Here is a 19,875-nt window from a genome sequence, read left to right as displayed (position 1 = left end):
GCAGCCAGTATGTCACTTTGCGTAGGCTCTGTGGGGAACTCTTGGGAGCTAGCCTCTTCAGCTAACTCCTCGTGGGTCGGCGACATTGAAATTGGTTTGTTGTCTTTCTCATTCAAATGATCTTGTTTAGCGCTCCCTTTTTTGGTGCCTTTTCCCTTTGTCATATTTGTTTGAAGTTATAGGTCGTGAGAGGTTAAGATAAATACTAATTTGTTTCAAAATAGAGCAGAGCTCTAGCAAAGCACGTCTACTCCATAGCACGCTCTCTAGCCCCCCCCCCCCGACATGCCATCTTAACCAACTTCCATTTGGCTTCAATGCACTATTGAACCTTCACATAGGAATGAATGGATCATGTGATAAATGGTGTTACGTGGTCCTCTGTAGCTCAGTTAGTAGAGCATGGTGCCTGTAACACCAGTGTAGTGGGTTTGATTCTCAGGACCATGCTAACATGACTGTAAGTCGCTTTGGATAAGTGTTTGGTAAATTATATATTTATATTATTAATGGCTTTGTCCATTTATATGTACAGTGTCTTCAGAAAATATTCACACCCCTTGACTTTTTCCACATTTTGTTGTGTTACTTCAAATTGATTACGTAGAGATGTTTTGTAACTGGTCTACACACACTACCCCATTAAATGTTTACAAATTATTTAAAAATGAAAAGATCAAATGTTTTGAGTCATTCAACCCCTTTGTTATGGCAAGCCTAAATAAGTTCAGGAGTAAAAATGCAATATAACAAATTGCATGGACTCACTCTGTGTGCAATAATGGTGTTTAACATGATTTTTGAATGACTACCTCATCTCTGTACCCCACACATACAATTATCTGTAAGGTCCCTCAGCCAAGCAGTGAATTTCAAACACAGATTCAACCGCAAAGACAAGAGGTTTTTCAGTGCCTCGCAAAGAAGGACACCTATTGATAGATGGGTAAAACAAGTAGACATTGGATATCCCTTTAAACATGGGGAGGTTATTCATTACACATTGGAGGGTGTATCAGTACACCCAGTCACTAACTCAGATTTCTAACTCAGTTGCCGGAAAGGAAGGAAACCACTGAGGGATTTCACCTTCAGGCCAATGGTGACTTCAAATTGATTAAAACAGTTGCTGAGGTTAATGGTTGTGATAGGAGAAAACTGAGGATTGCTCAGCAACATTGACTCCACAATTACTCCACAATACAACCTAAATGAAAAGAAGGAAGCCTGTACTGAATAAAATATTCAAAAACATTCAGCCTGTTTGCAATAAGGCACTAAAGTAAAACTGAAATAATGTGGCAAAGAAATGAACTCCATGTCCTGAATACAAAGAGTTATGTTTTGGGCAAATCCAACACATCACTGACTACCACTCTTCATAATCAAACATGGTGGTGGCTGCATCATGTTATGAGTATGCTTGCCATTGGCAAGGAGTAGGGAGCTTTTTTTAAATAAAAAGAAACAGAATAGTGCTAAGCACAGGCAAAATCCTAGAGGAAAACCTGCTTTCCAACAGATACCGGGAGACAAATTCACGTTTCAGCAGGACAATAACCTTAAACACAAGGCCAAATATACACTAGAGTTGCTTACCAAGACAACATTGAATGTTACTAAGTGGCATAGTTACAATCGTGACTTATGATGACTTGAAAATCCATGACAAGACTTGAAAATGAATGTCTGGCAATGATCAACAACCAGCTTGACCAGAGCTTGAAGAATTAAAAAAAATAAAAATATTGTACAATCCAGGTGTGCAAAACTCTTAGACACTTACCCAGAAAGACTAACAACTGTAATTGCTTCCAAAGGGGATTTGAATATGTATTGACTCAGGGGTGGGAATGTTTATGTAAATTAGATATTTCTGTATTTCATTTTCAATACATTTGCAAAAATCTGTAAAATATGTTTTTACTTTGTCATTATGGGGTATTGTGTGTAGATGTGTGAAAATATATATATTTTTAATCCATATTGAATTTAGGCTGAAACACAAAAAAAATGGAATAAGTCAAGAGGTATGAATACTTTCATTGGCTGAGAGACACAGGAGACACTTTGGGTTGTCAGAAGTAACTTGTTAAGGCATCAGTATTGAGTTAGGTGAGCAAAAGCACACACTTACTTGACTTAGCTCTAGTCTGTACACAAAACCAACAGAAGAGTACTGCTATAGCAATGACTGTATACTGTATACATGAATGGACAAAGCCACCGATCATGTGACTAGTCATTTTAAAATAATCGTTTCAAGGACATATATTTGGTGTATTAGAAGCAATCATTGGGAATATGATTGTCTTGAAATGAAGATTGACATTTTTCTATTCACTATAATGGGGGATCCTGTTTTCTGCAAATAATGACTTTAGTAGCACGGTCAGCTTTCTGTTTATAGGAACCAAAAATTATGGGGCAATATACAAACTTTTTGAGAAAATTGTATTAAGTAAATGTATTCATTAGGTTTATTTCATTTTGATAAGAGAGAGTTGTAATTGTAATAAATTGAAGATTATTTAATGAAAAAAAAAAATAGAATTTGACCAGATGAAGGTGTGGGGTGTGGTGGGGTCACCAGAAAATCAGGCAAAAAAAAAGGGGTTTCTGCTGAAAAAGTTAGAAAATCACTGACCGAGCAGACATCTCACCTCCTTGATATGAATAATATATGATCATAGGGCACAGACTGGTGTCATATCCTAATGGAGATCAAACAGGAAGGGTTTAGTATGTAACTTGGCATGTAATCAGGAAATGGGCTTCGGTATGACAGAGAGAAATACAAGGTAGTTGGAGAAAAAGTAGTAAAAAATGCCACCGTCAGCATGAATATCTCAAGATGGTGTTAAATCTACATTATAACTGCAAGTTTATTAGACAGAGAGAGAGAGAGGAAGTGGCTGAGGTCTCTTTGAAATAGGTGTCAGGTTTGTGAAGTAATTCTCACCTGGGAGACTGTGGAGCCAGTGTGGATATACCCTCTCTTCCTAATCCAGGTTTGATGAATAACTGAGCCAGACTCGAGAGTCTGAGGCTTACAGGAAATACCATGCTTATCTATACATATCCTTTTGGGTTGTTTTCAGTGTTGACTATTTCATGTAAATATTCAATGTATGCTTAGTAAGGACAGTTCAGTTCAGGTGACAGAGTTTTTCTGAACTTCGGATGTGTTTCTTTTGGATGTTATTGTTTATTCCCAAAGCAGGGTCTAGGCTTTAGAACTGAGAACTTGTTTTGCCTCAACTGGGAATCATACCCCAACCATGCCCAATCCCAATTGCAGCCCCGGCCCAGTCCCATTCCCAGCCCAAGCCCCAGTTGTCTACCCCCAGCCCAGTCATATTATATCCATGGGCAAAAGAGCCCACAGGAAGACCCTGTCAGCTGCCTCATGGAGCTGAGTAAGCAGGCCAGGAAATGGTAATAAATCCCATGTAATTTCTCCTGCTCTGCCTCTACTTCTGCCTCCTCAAATGCCTGGCTTTTAGCATGGAGCCTTCCACAGCCTATCGCCATCAATACACACTAATGATAGGAATTAGCCATGAGCCACTGGACACTGACATTAAGCAGATCAACAGCATGTTTGTTCCCTATTTAATTGTACATGGGAAATTGGTAGGACATAAATATTGTTATTTATTTTAATTTTTTGTTTAACCTTTTTTAACTAGGCAAGTCAGTTAAGAAAAAATTCTTATTTACAATAATGGCGTAGGAACAGTGGGTTAACTGCTTTGTTTAGGGGCAGATGACAGATTTTTAACTTGTCAGCTCGGGAATTCGATCTAGCAATCTTTCGATTACTGGCCCAGAATGTATTCAGCCTCAGATGGAATGAGTTGTGGCTGGATAAGTATTTTGTGGTATTTTGAGGTTTTAAATGGATTCGTTTTGAGTGTTTGTCTGTGGGCCGTCCAAGAGTAAATTATTAAGGGGATGTCCCAAACAACGGGTAAAAGGAAGTTGAGTCCTATACACACAGTGCATTTAAAAGTCCCTTGTGGCCTTAAAATACTTTCCCATTACCACTTTCTTGTCCTGTCTGCACTAACTGTTTTACAGTAACAAAAAATCCAGTTCTATCTAAAGAAGTTGAAAGCAAAGAGCACTCCAATTCAAAGTGATCATGTCAAGTGTGAAGTCTCTGTTAGACAAGAATCAATCAGGTTTGACCCCCTCACTGACCTTTGAAGCTGAAGACAAATACTGAGAACATATTACATTCTCTGGTATGCATCTCTATTTGCTTAGTTTGCTGGGGAATGTTTGGCAGGGGAGAAAACTGATGCCCTGAGGCAATAGTGGAGGTTACTTGTAAGAACCACTGATTTGTACCTTAGAACCCCAGGTGATAACCATCCAGATGTAAGCAGCAGTCTAAGCTCTGCTACCTGACCAACCATCCCAAATCCTATGCTTTTTTTGAACCTTTATTTAACTAGGCAAGTCAGTTAAGAACAAATTCTTATTTTCAATGACAGCCTAGGAACAGTGGCAGAACGACAGATTTGTACCTTTTTACCTCGATCTTGCAACTTTTGGGTTACTAGTCCAACGCTCTAACCACTAGGCTACCTGCTGCCCCAGCTTAAAATCTCTCTCTCTCTCTCTCTCTCTCTCTCTCTCTCTCTCTCTCTCTCTCTCTCTCTCTCTCTCTCTCTACCTCTCTACCTCTCTCTCTCTCTCTCTCTCTCTACCTCTCTACCTCTCTCTCTCTCTACCTCTCTCTCTCTCTACCTCTCTCTCTACCTCTCTCTCTCTCTCTCTCTACCTCTCTCTCTCAATTCAATTCAATTCAAGGGGCTTTATTGGCATGGGTAACATGTGTTACCATTGCCAAAGCAAGTAAGGTAGATAATATAGATAATATATCTCTCTCTCTCTCTCTCTCTACCCCTCTCTCTCTACCTCTCTCTCTACCTCTCTCTCTACCTCTCTCTCTCTCTCTCTGTATTCTCTGGCTCATTGTTTTATAGGAAGACAACCCCTCAGCCTTTGTACTTCACAGGCTGAGTGCAAGGGTCATAAAGTCAACAAAATCCCTTGTTAACCAGCTGGATTTGTCCAGAGCAGACCCCTAACCGGCCTCTTTTCAGTCCCCTTTCCTCTGACAAGTTGCCATTTTGAAGTAACTGCCTCCTTTGCTGTTGGCAGGGAATGACTCTCTCACGTCATAAGTATTGCAGGCTTTTTCCAGCCAAGGCCAAATGTTGGTTGTTAGGATATTGCTTTTAGCAGCAGAAGGACTTCCGCCGCACTCCTCTTTGAAAAGGAGGCACAGGAGAGAAGAGACGAGGGCGTAATTACCAGGGTGGAATGTGCCGCGCTGCAATTAATGGCAACCTCCTTCTGAAAGACAGTATTGTAGGGGTGGGGATGACTTTCCTCAGCCATTGTTAGTACCTGATTGAGGTTTCTTTCAGAGTGGGCTGCAGCAGGCTGTAGTGAAACATCTGAATGTACCGCTGAACTGAGAGCGCTGGAAGCTGGTTGGATTGAAAAAGAAGATAGATTCATCTAGGGATGTGCAGGTGAAAGACAGAGGGAACAAGTTTTTAAATGTTTGTTAATTGTGTTTTTGTAGATGAATAGAAAATTACAAGTTACAGAGATCATTGTAGACACAGGGTTTGAATCAAATATATTCTCATGTGACATCTCTTAGTCAACCCTTAGTCATAGAAAAACATTTGCAATGGTGACTGTATATTTAGCCCTTTACAATGAGTCTTCAAGTCTGACTCAATGCCTCCATATGTACCCACACACATGACCTCACTCCAGAGTTGTATGCAGTGTCACAGAGTATTGAAGAAGGTATGGTCTTATCAGATCTTTCGCCTGTGGTAACCACAGAATCCCACATAGCCCACGTGAAAGACGTAGTGGGTTAGATAGCCGGTCATACCGAATACGCATGGGCAACATTGGTGATGACATGACTGACTGCAACACGCGCACATACAGTGTTGTTCCCCCGGGTATACCCACAGAAACCCACCCAGAGAAGAGATGGTGGGATAACAGAACATATGTGGGCAACATGACTGACTGATACAATGAATTCATGTTTAGTTTCCTTTGATATGGTAGATTTTTTGTTGTTGCAGTTGATCTCCGTCCTTTTGTTGCTTTGGTCTGAGGTTCAACTCACTTCCTATTTGTCTGTTTTATGTAATTTTATAAGGACTTGACGCTTCAGGTTGGTCCTCATTAAGTTGTGATATAAAATTACATTAGCATCTATTTGCAAAAGACACTGATCATGTCATCTACTGTAGCAACAGGTCTTGGTTGATATTTGGTCTCTGAACTGCTGCTGACCTCTCAATCTCATTATTATAACTATACTGTAAATATATGGTCTTTTATGCCTTTCACTGGGTCATCAATGGGGATATTACAGAGTAGCCCGATGCTAGACCTAGAAACCCATTTACTTTCCCTCGGATGAAATGACTTACGCTACTGTATGTAATCTGTGTAGGGCACTTGTAGGGTTTAGTTTAATATCACATTTTCCTGTTTTTGTGAGTGGATAGCCAACATGTGGCTGAACATATGAAAAAATTCCTAGACAATCCCCTCTCTGGCACACTGCTGTGTGAGTGAGGGGAGAGTTAGTAAGAGGAATGCTTGAACCTTAAACTACTTCTACCCCATTGTGTAATGGCTTTTCATTACCCAGCATGCTCATGGAAAGGAGAATAGAAAGCCGTGTTCAGGAACTCAGCCGACACAACACGAACATGTCAGAAAGCCTCTTGGTAGCATCGCAAAGAACAGTGGCTCATGGTGTTGTTTGTAGGGCAGTTTGTCTGAACCTCCCTGCACCACCACAGTGTTACAGTATGACTCACTGTGGCTTAAAGCATTGACTAGGTGATAGACCTGGAAATATGGTTTAAGGTTTTTGTCTTAATGGTGTGTGTTTAACTTATTTCCATTCACTTATAATGGTGAATAACTTTTTTCCCCCTGTCAAAGTTGCAATGAAATGCTAACCCAAGGTTTTTATGCTCTTGGAAGAGGCAAGGGAAGGTTACATTGTGGTCAATATTTCATATGTGATATGATACAACGTTATATTTTCTGGTGACAATATGGATCAAGTTATTTTCTCCAGGGCAATATGTAAATATTACAAGATCAACATTGTGCAGCCAGCCAGATATATCCAATCCATTCATAAAGACTTCAAAGTGCGTTCAAGATGGAACTTTGAAATGGAATTAAATAGTGTAAAGGTGTAAAGGCACACACTGTTAGGAAGAGACGCTGGGACTGCTTGCTACACATTGAGAGGTACAAGTACAAACTGACAAGGGTGAGGCTGACTTAAAAGCTGCAGCGGCAAACATGCAGGCAGGCGGTGTCGAGTCTACATTCTTACAGCTCAGCTCAGGCTTGCAGCAAGCACTCTGAGCTACTGGCTTCTGGAGACAGGAACATGTCAAACAGCCCTGCTACAGAAAATCAAAGGAAAAATTTGAATGAAGACATAAATATTTAGAGCACGGGCTCCACTGTGTGTGATGTGCTGATGCCTTGTCATGACCATGCTGCAGAATCACTTGGTGTGATGACATACAGTACCAGTCAAATGTTTGGACACACATACTCATTCAAGGGTTTTTCCTTATTTTACTAACTACATTGTAGAATAATAGTGCAGACGTCAAAACTATGAAATATCTCATATTTTATATTTGAGATTCTTCAAAGTAGCCCCCCTTTACCTTGATGAAAGCATTGCACACTCTTTGCATTCTCTCAACCAGCTTCACGAGGAATGCTTTTCCAACTGTCTTAACTTCTTTGGGGTAGGGGGCAGTATTGGGTAGCTTGGATGAAAAACCTGCCCAAATTAAGCTGCCTGCTACTCAGCTGTAAAAAACTAGAATATGCATATAATTCATTTGAATGATGTCAGTGAGTATAACAGAACTCATATGGCAGGCAAAAACCTGTGAAAAAATCAACCAGGAAGTGGGAAATCTGAGGTTTGTAGTTTTTCAACTCAGCCCCCATTGAAGACACAGGGTGATATTAGTTATGTTTCACTTCCCAAGGTTTCCACTAGATGTCAACAGTATTTAGAACCTGTTTTGAGGACTCTACTCTAAAGGAGGGGCTCATAAGGGCTCTTTCAGTAAGTGGTCTGACAGAGTGCCACAGCCTTGGTCTGGCTCGCTCACGTGAAAGGTGAAAGACCTTCCACTTCATTTGTACAGACAAAGGAATTGCCCAGTTGGAACATTAATTAAGTTTTATGTTAAAAACATCCTAAAGATTGATTCCATACGTAGGTTGGCATGTTTCTACGGGCTGTAACGGAACGTTTTGAACTTTTCGTCCGACGTTCGGCGCGACCTGAACGCGCTTTTGGATTTGTTTACCATACGCCCTAACAAAAGAAGATATTTTGACATAACTGATGGATATTATCAAACAAATCAAACATTTATGGTGGAACTGGGATTCCTGGGAGTGCATTCTGATGAAGATCATCAGAGGTAAGTGAATATTTAAAATGCTATTTCTGAGTAATGTTGACTACCCAATATGGCGGGTGTCTTTTTGGCTGCTTTGTTGTCTAAAGGCTGTACTCAGATTATTGCATGGTTTGCTTGCTCCGTAAAGGTTTTTTGAAATTTGACACAGCGGTTGCATTAAGGAGAATTTTATCTAAAGTTCCATGTATAATAGTCGTATCTTTATCAATGTTTACTATGAGTATTTCTGTAAATTGATGTGGCTCTCTGCAATATCACCGCATGTTTTAGAACTACCGAACGTAACGCGCCAATGTAAACTCAGATTTTTTGACATAAATATGAACTTTATCAAACAAAACATACATGTATGGTGTGACATGAAGTCCTATGAGTGTCATCTGATGAAGATTATCAAAGGTTAGTGAATAATTTTATCTCTATTTCTGCTTTTTGTGACTCCTCTCTTTGGCTGGAAAAAATGGCTGTGTTTTTCTGTGGCTTGGTGGTGACCTAACATAATCGTTTGTGGTGCTTTTGTTGTAAATCCTTTTTGAAATCAGACACTGTGGCTGAATTAACAAGAATGGTATCTTTAAAATTGAGTAAAATACTTGTATGCTTGAGGAATTTTAATTATGAGATTTTTGTTGTTTTGAATTTGGAGCCCTGCACTTTCACGGAACCCCAGGCCCAGACAGGTTAAAGGAGTTCCCACATATGCTGAGGACTTGTTGGCTGCTTTTCCTTTACTCTGCGGTCCAACTCATCCCAAACAATCCTCCAACTCAATTGGGTTGAGGTCGGGGGATTGTAGAGACCAGGTCATCTGATGCAGCACTCCATCACTCTCCTTCTTGGTCAAATAGCCTTTACACAGCCTGAAGGTTTGTTTTGGGTCATTGTCCTGTCGATAACAAATGGTAGTCACTTGAAGCGTAAACCAGATGGGATGGCATATCGCTGCAGAATGCTGTGGTAGCCATGCTGGTTAAGTGTGCCTTGAATTCTGAATAAATCCTGACAGTGTTACCAGCAAAGCACCATCACACCTCCTCTTCCATGCTTCACCTACTCTGTGTCTCACAAAGACCGTTGGAACCAAACATCTAAAATTTGGACTCATCAGACCAAAGGACAGATTTCCACCGGTCTAATGCCCATTGCTTGTGTTTCTTGGCCCAAGCAAGTCTCTTCTTATTATTGGTGTCCTTTAGTAGTGGTGTCTTTGCAGCAATTCGACCATGAAGGCCTGATTCATGCAGTCTCCTCTGAACTGTTGATGTTGAGATTAGGGATGCACAATATATCGGTGAACATATCGCAATCAGCCAATATTAGCTAAAAACGCCAACATCGGTTTCGGCCCAATGTTTAGTTTAATGCCGATGTTAAAAAACAATGTTAAAGCTACCGTGCATACCTATATAACGTAGGTACATGATGTAATAACGCAGCGTAAAATGTTGCACTACATGTGCAACACAGCAATCCTAACCTAGCCCACAATGTCTGCTGTGTGGATCCAGCAGCCATCAAGTCGAGCAGTCATTTGAAATAGTAAGAAAATTTCAGCTAGACAACTCCAGGGTGAAATCCATTAAAGCCAAAATAATGAAATGTATTGCCCTTGACAATAACCGTTCTCTGTCGTGGGCGATGTATGCTTTCGTCGACTGGTCGAGCACCGGTACACACCACCAAGTGTTACCCTACCGGAGTTGCACAGTAATAGCATCTGCTATTAGCTTCACAACATACAATCTGTGGAATTCCGTTTGGGTGTCAAAAAAAGATACAGTAGCACTGTCAAAGCTGTACAAACAAGTCTGCAAACAAGCAAAGTCCTATGGGACTCCCAATCACGGCCGGATGTGATACAGCCTGGATTCAAACCAGGGACTGTAGTGACACCGCTTGCGCTGAGATGCAGTGCCTTAGACTGCTGCGTCCATGTGTGTGTTAACTATTTAATTGTACTAGAATGCTTAAAAGGCCGCAAACATTTTAAATATCAGTTATTGGTATCATTTTTTTTGGCAAGGAAAATATTGTACATCGGTATCGGCCAAAAATGTAATATCGGTGCATTACTAGTTGAGATGTGGCTGTTACTTGAACTCTGTGAAGCATTTATTTGGGCTCAATGTTTTATATATATTTTATATATATATATATATATATATATATATATATATATATATTTATATATATATATATATATATATATATATTTATATATATATATATATATATTTATTTCACCTTTAATTAACCAGGTAGGCCAGTTGAGAAAACGTTCTCATTTACAACTGCTACCTGGCCAAGATAAAGCAAAGCAGTGCGACAAAAACAACACAGAGTTACACATGGAACAAACAAACTGTCAATAACACAGTAGAAAAATCTGTATACAGTGGGTGCAAATGAAGTAAGGAGGCAATAAATATGCCAATAGTGGCGAAGTAATTACAATTCAGCAATTTACACTGGAGTGAAATATGTGCAGATGAGGATGTGTGCAAGTAGAAATACTGGTGTGTAAAAGAGCAAAAAAACAAAACAAATATGGAGATGAGGTAGGTAGTTGGTTGGATGCGCTATTTACAGACGGGCTGTGTACAGCTGCAGCGATCGGTAAGCTGCTCTGACAGCTGACGCTTACAGACCAGTGAGCTGAGATAAGGCGGATGTCACGGTGTGTGCTACTGGTTGAAGGTAAGTCAGGTGCAGGAGAGCAGAGAGGGGTGATAATAGGCGATGGCTAGAAAGCCGGTGACGTCGACCGCCGAACGCCGCCCGAACAAGGAGAGGAGCTGACTTCGGCGGAAGTCGTGACAGCAAAGCTATACCTAGCAAAGACTAATAGATGACCTGGAGCCAGTGGGTTTGGCGACGAATATGTAGCGAGGACGGGCCAACGAGAGCATACAGGTCGCAGTGGTGGGTAGTATATGGGGCTTTGGTGACAAAACGGATGGCACTGTGATCCAATTTGCATCCAGTTTGCCGAGTAGAGTGTTGGAGGCTAATTTGTAAATGACATCGCCGAAGTCAAGGATCGGTCGGATAGTCCGTTTTAATGAACTTATCCTCTGCATCAGAGGTAACTCTGGATCTTGACTGACCTTCATGTCTTAAAGAAATGGTGGGCTTTAGTTTCTCTTTGCTTAAAATAGTGACGGGACTGTCGTTTCTCTTTGCTTAAAGTAATGATGGACTGTCGTTTCTCTTTGCTTAAAGTAATGATGGACTGTCGTTTCTCTTATGCCTGACAGTTGTGGCATATCAAGAAGCTGATTAAACAGCATGATCATTACACAGGTGCACCTTGTGCTGGGGATAATAAAAGGCCACTGTAAATGTGCAGTTTTGTCACATAACACAATGCCACAGTCTCAAGTTTTGAGGGAGCATGCAATTTGCATGCTGACTGTGGGAATATCCACCAGATTTGTTGAGAGAATTTTAGGTTAATTTCTCTGCCATAAGCCAGTAATGTGAAATCCATACATTAGGGCCTAAGGAATTTATTTCAATTGACTGGTTTCTTTATGAACTGTAAACTTGCGTTTATATTTTTGTTCAGTATAGTTTAAGGGGGAGGGACAGGTGGAGAGTTTTGCTCCATTTTATATTACTGTAGCACTAATACTCTTTCCCTTTTACCATGAGAAAAGGTATTTAGTCACAGGAGAACACAACATGATAAATTCATAAAAGTAGAGCAGAAAAGTACCACAGGTTTATTTGATTAGGTCTACACCAGGTTGGCTTGAGAGAGAGATGGCCTGAAGACATTGAAAGACAGAATTACTTCCTACAGTACATAGCTGCCTCTGCTAGCTAGACTATAGCCAGTTATTCAATCTTGCAATATGAATACAGGATGACAGGCGGTGTTTCTATATGGAAATTGGAAGAGAAGCCCCCCAATGAATTACATTAACATACTGTCTGAATTGCCAAGACAATGAGATATCATGCCAGCTCTGTCTGTCTCCATTCTGGCACCACTCTAATTAAATTATATTAAACCCACATGCAAAGCTTTTAAAATTGTTTCTATTAAATCTGTTCAATGGTCCTGTGTGATTCTAATGAAGTAGAAGCAATGCTGCTGATTGGAGAGCATTTAGAAATGGGGCTGTACTTTGTTGATTTCTTTTGTATGACAATAAAGTCTTTAGTATCATTGCCTAGAGGCTGAAAGAAGGGAAAGAGAGAATATATATATTTGTCTCTTTTTTATGAAAGGAAATAAATGCCTGTAGTGTATTTTTTTAACTAATGCACTTCCCAGTGCGGACTACTGCGTTTTTATAGTAACAACTGTTTGTAAAATAATTACAATGCCAGGCTCTATTGATGCCTTGCCTGTTATTGAGTGGTGTCATTGTTTCAGACTTGTCCTATTTTCACCACAGACTGAGTTGTTGTTTGCAGTACTGATCGACCCTATTACATAATGAGTTCTCAAGTGAAATGAATCATCACGTTTGACGTCTGTGGGAATTATTTTGCCATGATATACAGTAGTAACCTATAGAAGAGTGAAAACCCATAATTATTAATGTATTAAGCTCCTCACACGTCACCTTCTAACATATCAGCTAATGTATTGCTCTCTCACCTTCATTTGACTAATATGTGCTTGACCTGTGTCACTGCCCAGGTGTAGCTTTTGAAACATGTAAGAGCCCTGCCGATGGATAAGATAAGCATCATAAACAGGATTTAAGTGGATCCACACTTCCTCATTTTTAGAGCACTGTACAAAAAGAAGAAAAACATGAGTCACTATATTCATTTAATTATCTAGTCAGTGGTAAAACAGATTATGTTTTATGTTGCATGAATATTATAGTCTCATGCTGTTGCAATAGGAAACATTTGAGATGTATAATGATTCGAACAATAGTACTTTGCTGTAGGGTGTCCTGTCTACAAATTGCAGTTCAAAGTTTCAGAATGTGATTGTGGAGTGCCATTGTATAATTGCACCTGTGGTGGCCAGATAAACTCTGACATTATGATATTACTAGTGGTCACGCTAAATTACTAAGTTAAGCTGTTTTATCCGGATACCAACATATTTAGCATTATAAGAATTGAGAATCCCTCATACAGTTTAACATACATGCACACAATAGCACAATTATTGTGAATATACTGATTAATATAATAGTCTGATTAAAATGTTTACATGCTTTGCAAGAACAAGAACAACAGCTATTAAACGCTAGTAAAACCAAATGTATGCTTTTCAACCGTTCGCTGCCTGCACCTGCACGCCTGACTAGTATCACCACCTTGGATGGTTCCGACCTTGAATATGTGGACATCTATAAGTACCTAGGTGTCTGGCTTGACTGTAAACTCTCCTTCCAGACTCATATCAAACATCTCCAATCGAAAATCAAATCCAGAATCGGCTTTCTATTCCGCAGCAAAGCCTCCTTCACTCATGCCGCCAAACTTACCCTAGTAAAACTGACTATCCTACCGATCCTCGACTTCGGCGACGTCATCTACAAAATAGCTTCCAACACTCTACTCAGCAAACTGGATGCAGTTTATCACAGTGCCATCCGTTTTGTCACCAAAGCACCTTATACCACACACCACTGCGACTTGTATGCTCTAGTCGGCTGGCCCTCGCTCCATATTCGTCGCCAGACCCACTGGTTCCAGGTCATCTACAAGTCCATGCTAGGTAAAGCTCCGCCTTATCTCAGTTCCCTGGTCACGATGGCAACACCCACCCGTAGCACGCGCTCCAGCAGGTGTATCTCACTGATCATCCCTAAAGCCAATACCTCATTTGGCCGCCTTTCGTTCCAGTTTTCTGCTGCCTGTGACTGGAACGAATTGCAGAAATCGCTGAAGTTGGAGACTTTTATCTCCCTCACCAACTTCAAACATCTGCTATTTGAGCAGCTAACCGATCGCTGCAGCTGTACATAGTCTTATCGGTAAATTGGCCACCCAATTATACCTACCTCATCTCCATACTGTTTTTATTTATTTACTTTTCTGCTCTTTTGCACATCAATATCTCTACCTGTACATGACCATCTGATCATTTATCACTCCAGTGTTAATCTGCAAATTGTAATTATTCGCCTACCTCCTCATGCCTTTTGCACACAATGTATATAGACCCTTTTTTTCTACTGTGTTATTGACTTGTTTATTGTTTACTCAATGTGTAACTCTGTGTTGTCTGTTCACACTGCTATGCTTTATCTTGGCCAGGTCACAGTTGCAAATGAGAACTTGTTCTCAACTAGCCTACCTGGTTAAATAAAGGTGAAATAAAATAAAAATTAAAAATAAATAAAAACAACGATTCCCCTAATAATCCTGTTTACATGGACACATCTGAAATCAGGTTACTGAAGAGACTTTGATAGATGCAGAAAATCCTAGGGCTGTGACGGTCATGGAATTTGGATGACTTTAATTGGTCAACCAAATGACCACGGTCACCATAATAACCGTTTGAATAGCACCCCCCCAAAAAACCTTCAAATTAGTGGACTTTGTAATTTTTTGCCACACACATTGCTGACAGGTGTATAAAATCGAGCACACAACGATGCAATCTCCATAGACAAACATTGGCAGTAGAATGGCCTTACTGAAGAGATCAGTGACTTTCACAGGATACCACCTTTTCCATCAAGTCAGTTATTCAAATTTCTGCCCAGCTAGAACTGCCCCGGTCAACAGTAAGTGCTGTTATTGGGAAATGGAAACGTCTAAGAACATAAGCGGCTCAACATTGATTGGCTCTGCCTGGCTCCCCAGTGGGTGGGCCTATGCCCTTCCAGACCCACCCATGTCTGCATCCCTGCCCAGTCATGTGAAATCCATAGATTAGGGCCTAATTTATTTATTTCAATTGACTGATTTCCTTCTATGAACTGTAACTCAGTAAAATCTTTGAAAGAGTTGCATGTTGTGTTTATATTTTTATTCCAGTATATTTATGGTGGTTGGATCCACACATGGTCTGATCCAAGTGAGGGAAGCAGCAGAAAAGCCAATTTCTAAGATACTTTATTATCCAGAGCTGAGCGAGGGAGAGAGGAATGGAGCAACTAGCACCAGTCAGGGGAGGGACCGTGTCGTGGGTGTGTGTGTGTGAGTGAGTGAGTACGGTGATTGAGTGAGTGAGTAAGTGACTCGGAGTGCAGAGGGAGAGACAGACAGCAGCAACCACGCCAACTCACGCTAGTTAGACAAACTTCTAGCTTCCATATGTTTTTTTAACATCCCATCTGATTACATAGTACCTGTCTTTTTGACTGAATCAAACCGAGTAGAGAAGCTAGCTTGTTAGCAAGCAAGCTAGGCTAATTGAGGCAATGTGTTTCCACGTCCTTCTAATTACATCTAACAAGACAACTACTCCATTCAGTTTATTAGGTAGCAGCCTAACGTTTCTTGTTGGTTATTGGTTGTTGTAGCATATCCTTCTCATTTAACTTTTAATTTCATCATTATATTATATTATATTCCATCTTCCATTGATTAGATAATCTGCTAACTTGCTCTGCCACACACGGAGGCTCTATGACTGTAGTGCCGGTTTGATGACGTGAAAGCAAGAGCTGCTATGTGGATTATATCATTTTCTCTACTGGGTCTGCACGGGTCCTTACGAGCAAATCAGTTATAATTACACATACCAGAGACCCATGAGAATCATATCAGATCCGTAAAAATCATATCAGATCCGGTTATTCTATTTTAATTTAACTTTTATATGGTAATTGTGCCAGCCCACGTGCAGATCAAATACACAGCTGGAACGGGACTACTATTAAGGTATTTACATGTCCTAATCATTTGAAAGATTGCTCAGAAAAACAGATGTTTTAATCAGCGTATGTTTACTTTGATTTTGACCTTACACCAATTAAGATAAGCAGAGTAAGGTGTTTAAATGACTAATGCCAAACTCGGCCTACTGCCATAATCAGGTTAATATCGAAATATTAGTGTGTATGTAATCACACTGTCATGGTAACTTGCTGGGCAGAACAGATTGCTCTCTATGCTACGCTATGTAGTCTATCACTTGGATTTATATCTATCTATTTATGCATTCTGCATAGCAGCAGCTCACAGATTGAAAAGAAAATACATATTTGAAATATGATTAATGGTTGATGAAGTGTACCATTTAACTTCAATGGCACCCTATTCCATTTATAGCCCCATGGGCCATGGTTAAATGTTGTGCACTATATAGGAAATATGGTACAATTTCTGCCGCACCCCATGCATGTGACTGGGCCCGGGACCTGGCCCGTACAGTATAGAGTGTGATTGCGTCTGCGAGCTGAGCGGTGGTGCTGTAGCTAGTGGACCTAGAGGTGGTGTTATTCTAGGGGCAGCTGCCAGGTTAATGAGCTCAGTAATAGGGCTTCAGGCTGCCACTCACAGCTTATTCATCTGAGACCTACCTCTGTTTGTCGACGCAGCTCAATGGGCACCTTTATAGGCTATCAGGGCTAGCCTAAACACTGACAGACATACGCTGTGCTATGAACGCCAGGCAGGCCAGAGCACCAGGGATAGAGAGTTTAGGAGCAGCAGTGACTGAGTATGTTCACATGCACAGTAATAATTCAGTATTAAACTGATTATGGCAGTAGGCCGAGTATGCAATAGTCAATATAAACAACTTCCTCTGCTTATTTTAATCGGCATGAGGTCAAAATCGAAATAAAGATACACTGATTAAAACACCTATTTTTGGGCAATCTTTTGAATTATTAGGACATGTAAACACCTTTCACCGAGTTCCAGCGGTGTGTTTGATCTGCACATGTGCCAGAACCAGCAGCGCAATCCTCCCTCTTATGCGCGAGTGAAGGGAATTCAGGAAAACTGAAAGAATGCATCTTAGAAATAGTTTTCACATAATGTATATATCTGAACTCAGAATCAAATAGGCTTCCCAAAAATAACATGGTGGCTGTAGTAGTGTTCCAAGATGGCGTAGCAGTAAGTCGTCCTGTCGTATCGTCTCTCTGTAAATATCGTCTCTTTTTCGTTTTAGATATTTAAAAAAATATATTTTTCTTCGCATATCTTTAAAAACATTTTTGCTCGCTTCCAAATACTCTCCTGCAACCCATTTACATTACATTTAAGTCATTTAGCAGACGCTCTTATCCAGAGCGACTTACAAATTGGTGAATTCACCTTCTGACATCCAGTGGAACAGCCACTTTACAATAGTGCATCTAAATCATTAAGGGGGGGTGGTGAGAAGGATTACTTATCCTATCCTAGGTATTCCTTGAAGAGGTGGGGTTTCAGGTGTCTCCGGAAGGTGGTGATTGACTCGGCTGTCCTGGCGTCGTGAGGGAGTTTGTTCCACCATTGGGGGGCCAGAGCAGCGAACAGTTTTGACTGGGCTGAGCGGGAACTGTACTTCCTCAATGGTAGGGAGGCGAGCAGGCCAGAGGTGGATGAACGCAGTGCCATTGCTTGGGTGTAGGGCCTGATCAGAGCCTGGAGGTACTGCGGTGCCGTTCCCCTCACAGCTCCGTAGGCAAGCACCATGGTCTTGTAGCGGATGCGAGCTTCAACTGGAAGCCAGTGGAGAGAGCGGAGGAGCGGGGTGACGTGAGAGAACTTGGGAAGGTTGAACACCAGACGGGCTGCGGCGTTCTGGATGAGTTGTAGGGGTTTAATGGCACAGGCAGGGAGCCCAGCCAGCAGCGAGTTGCAGTAATCCAGACGGGAGATGACAAGTGCCTGGATTAGGACCTGCGCCGCTTCCTGTGTGAGGCAGGGTCGTACTCTGCGGATGTTGTAGAGCATGAACCTACAGGAACGGGCCACCGCCATGATGTTGGTTGAGAACGACAGGGTGTTGTCCAGGATCACGCCAAGGTTCTTAGCGCTCTGGGAGGAGGACACAATGGAGTTGTCAACCGTGATGGCGAGATCATGGAACGGGCAGTCCTTCCCCGGGAGGAAGAGCAGCTCCGTCTTGCCGAGGTTCAGCTTGAGGTGGTGATCCGTCATCCACACTGATATGTCTGCCAGACATGCAGAGATGCGATTCGCCACCTGGTCATCAGAAGGGGGAAAGGAGAAGATTAATTGTGTGTCGTCTGCATAGCAATGATAGGAGAGACCATGTGAGGTTATGACAGAGCCAAGTGACTTGGTGTATAGCGAGAATAGGAGAGGGCCTAGAACAGAGCCCTGGGGGACACCAGTGGTGAGAGCGCGTGGCGAGGAGACAGATTCTCGCCACGCCACCTGGTAGGAGCGACCTGTCAGGTAGGACGCAATCCAAGCGTGGGCCGCGCCGGAGATGCCCAACTCGGAGAGGGTGGAGAGGAGGATCTGATGGTTCACAGTATCGAAGGCAGCCGATAGGTCTAGAAGGATGAGAGCAGAGGAGAGAGAGTTAGCTTTAGCAGTGCGGAGCGCCTCCGTGATGCAGAGAAGAGCAGTCTCAGTTGAATGACTAGTCTTGAAACCTGACTGATTTGGATCAAGAAGTTCATTCTGAGAGAGATAGCGGGAGAGCTGGCCAAGGACGGCACGTTCAAGAGTTTTGGAGAGAAAAGAAAGAAGGGATACTGGTCTGTAGTTGTTGACATCGGAGGGATCGAGTGTAGGTTTCTTCAGAAGGGGTGCAACTCTCGCTCTCTTGAAGACGGAAGGGACGTAGCCAGCGGTCAGGGATGAGTTGATGAGCGAGGTGAGGTAAGGGAGAAGGTCCCCGGAAATGGTCTGGAGGAGAGAGGAGGGGATAGGGTCGAGCGGGCAGGTTGTTGGGCGGCCGGCCGTCACAAGAAGCGAGATTTCATCTGGAGAGAGAGGGGAGAAAGAGGTCAGAGCACAGGGTAGGGCAGTGTGAGCAGAACCAGCGGTGTCGTTTGACTTAGCAAACGAGGATCGGATGTCGTCGACCTTCTTTTCAAAATGGTTGACGAAGTCATCTGCAGAGAGGGAGGAGGGGGGAGGGGGAGGAGGATTCAGGAGGGAGGAGAAGGTGGCAAAGAGCTTCCTAGGGTTAGAGGCAGATGCTTGGAATTTAGAGTGGTAGAAAGTGGCTTTAGCAGCAGAGACAGAGGAGGAAAATGTAGAGAGGAGGGAGTGAAAGGATGCCAGGTCCGCAGGGAGGCAGTTTTCCTCCATTTTCGGCTGCCCGGAGCTCTGTTCTGTGAGCTCGCAATGAGTCATCGAGCCACGGAGCGGGAGGGGAGGACCGAGCCGGCCTGGAGGATAGGGGACATAGAGAGTCAAAGGATGCAGAAAGGGAAGAGGAGGGTTGAGGAGGCAGAGTCAGGAGAAAGGTTGGAGAAGGTATGAGCAG

General features: G+C 42.0%; 1 protein-coding gene across 1 annotated transcript in view; it reads left to right on the top strand.

Moving 5' to 3' along the window:
* The window catches only part of fbrsl1 (fibrosin-like 1), a 502,878-nt gene that overhangs the window by 77,662 nt on the left and 405,341 nt on the right, over window positions 1-19,875 (top strand).

The sequence above is a fragment of the Oncorhynchus masou genome, chromosome 25 (assembly GCF_036934945.1).
Source record: "Oncorhynchus masou masou isolate Uvic2021 chromosome 25, UVic_Omas_1.1, whole genome shotgun sequence".
Classification (NCBI taxonomy): domain Eukaryota; kingdom Metazoa; phylum Chordata; class Actinopteri; order Salmoniformes; family Salmonidae; genus Oncorhynchus; species Oncorhynchus masou.
This window is presented reverse-complemented; position numbering and strand designations above follow the sequence as displayed.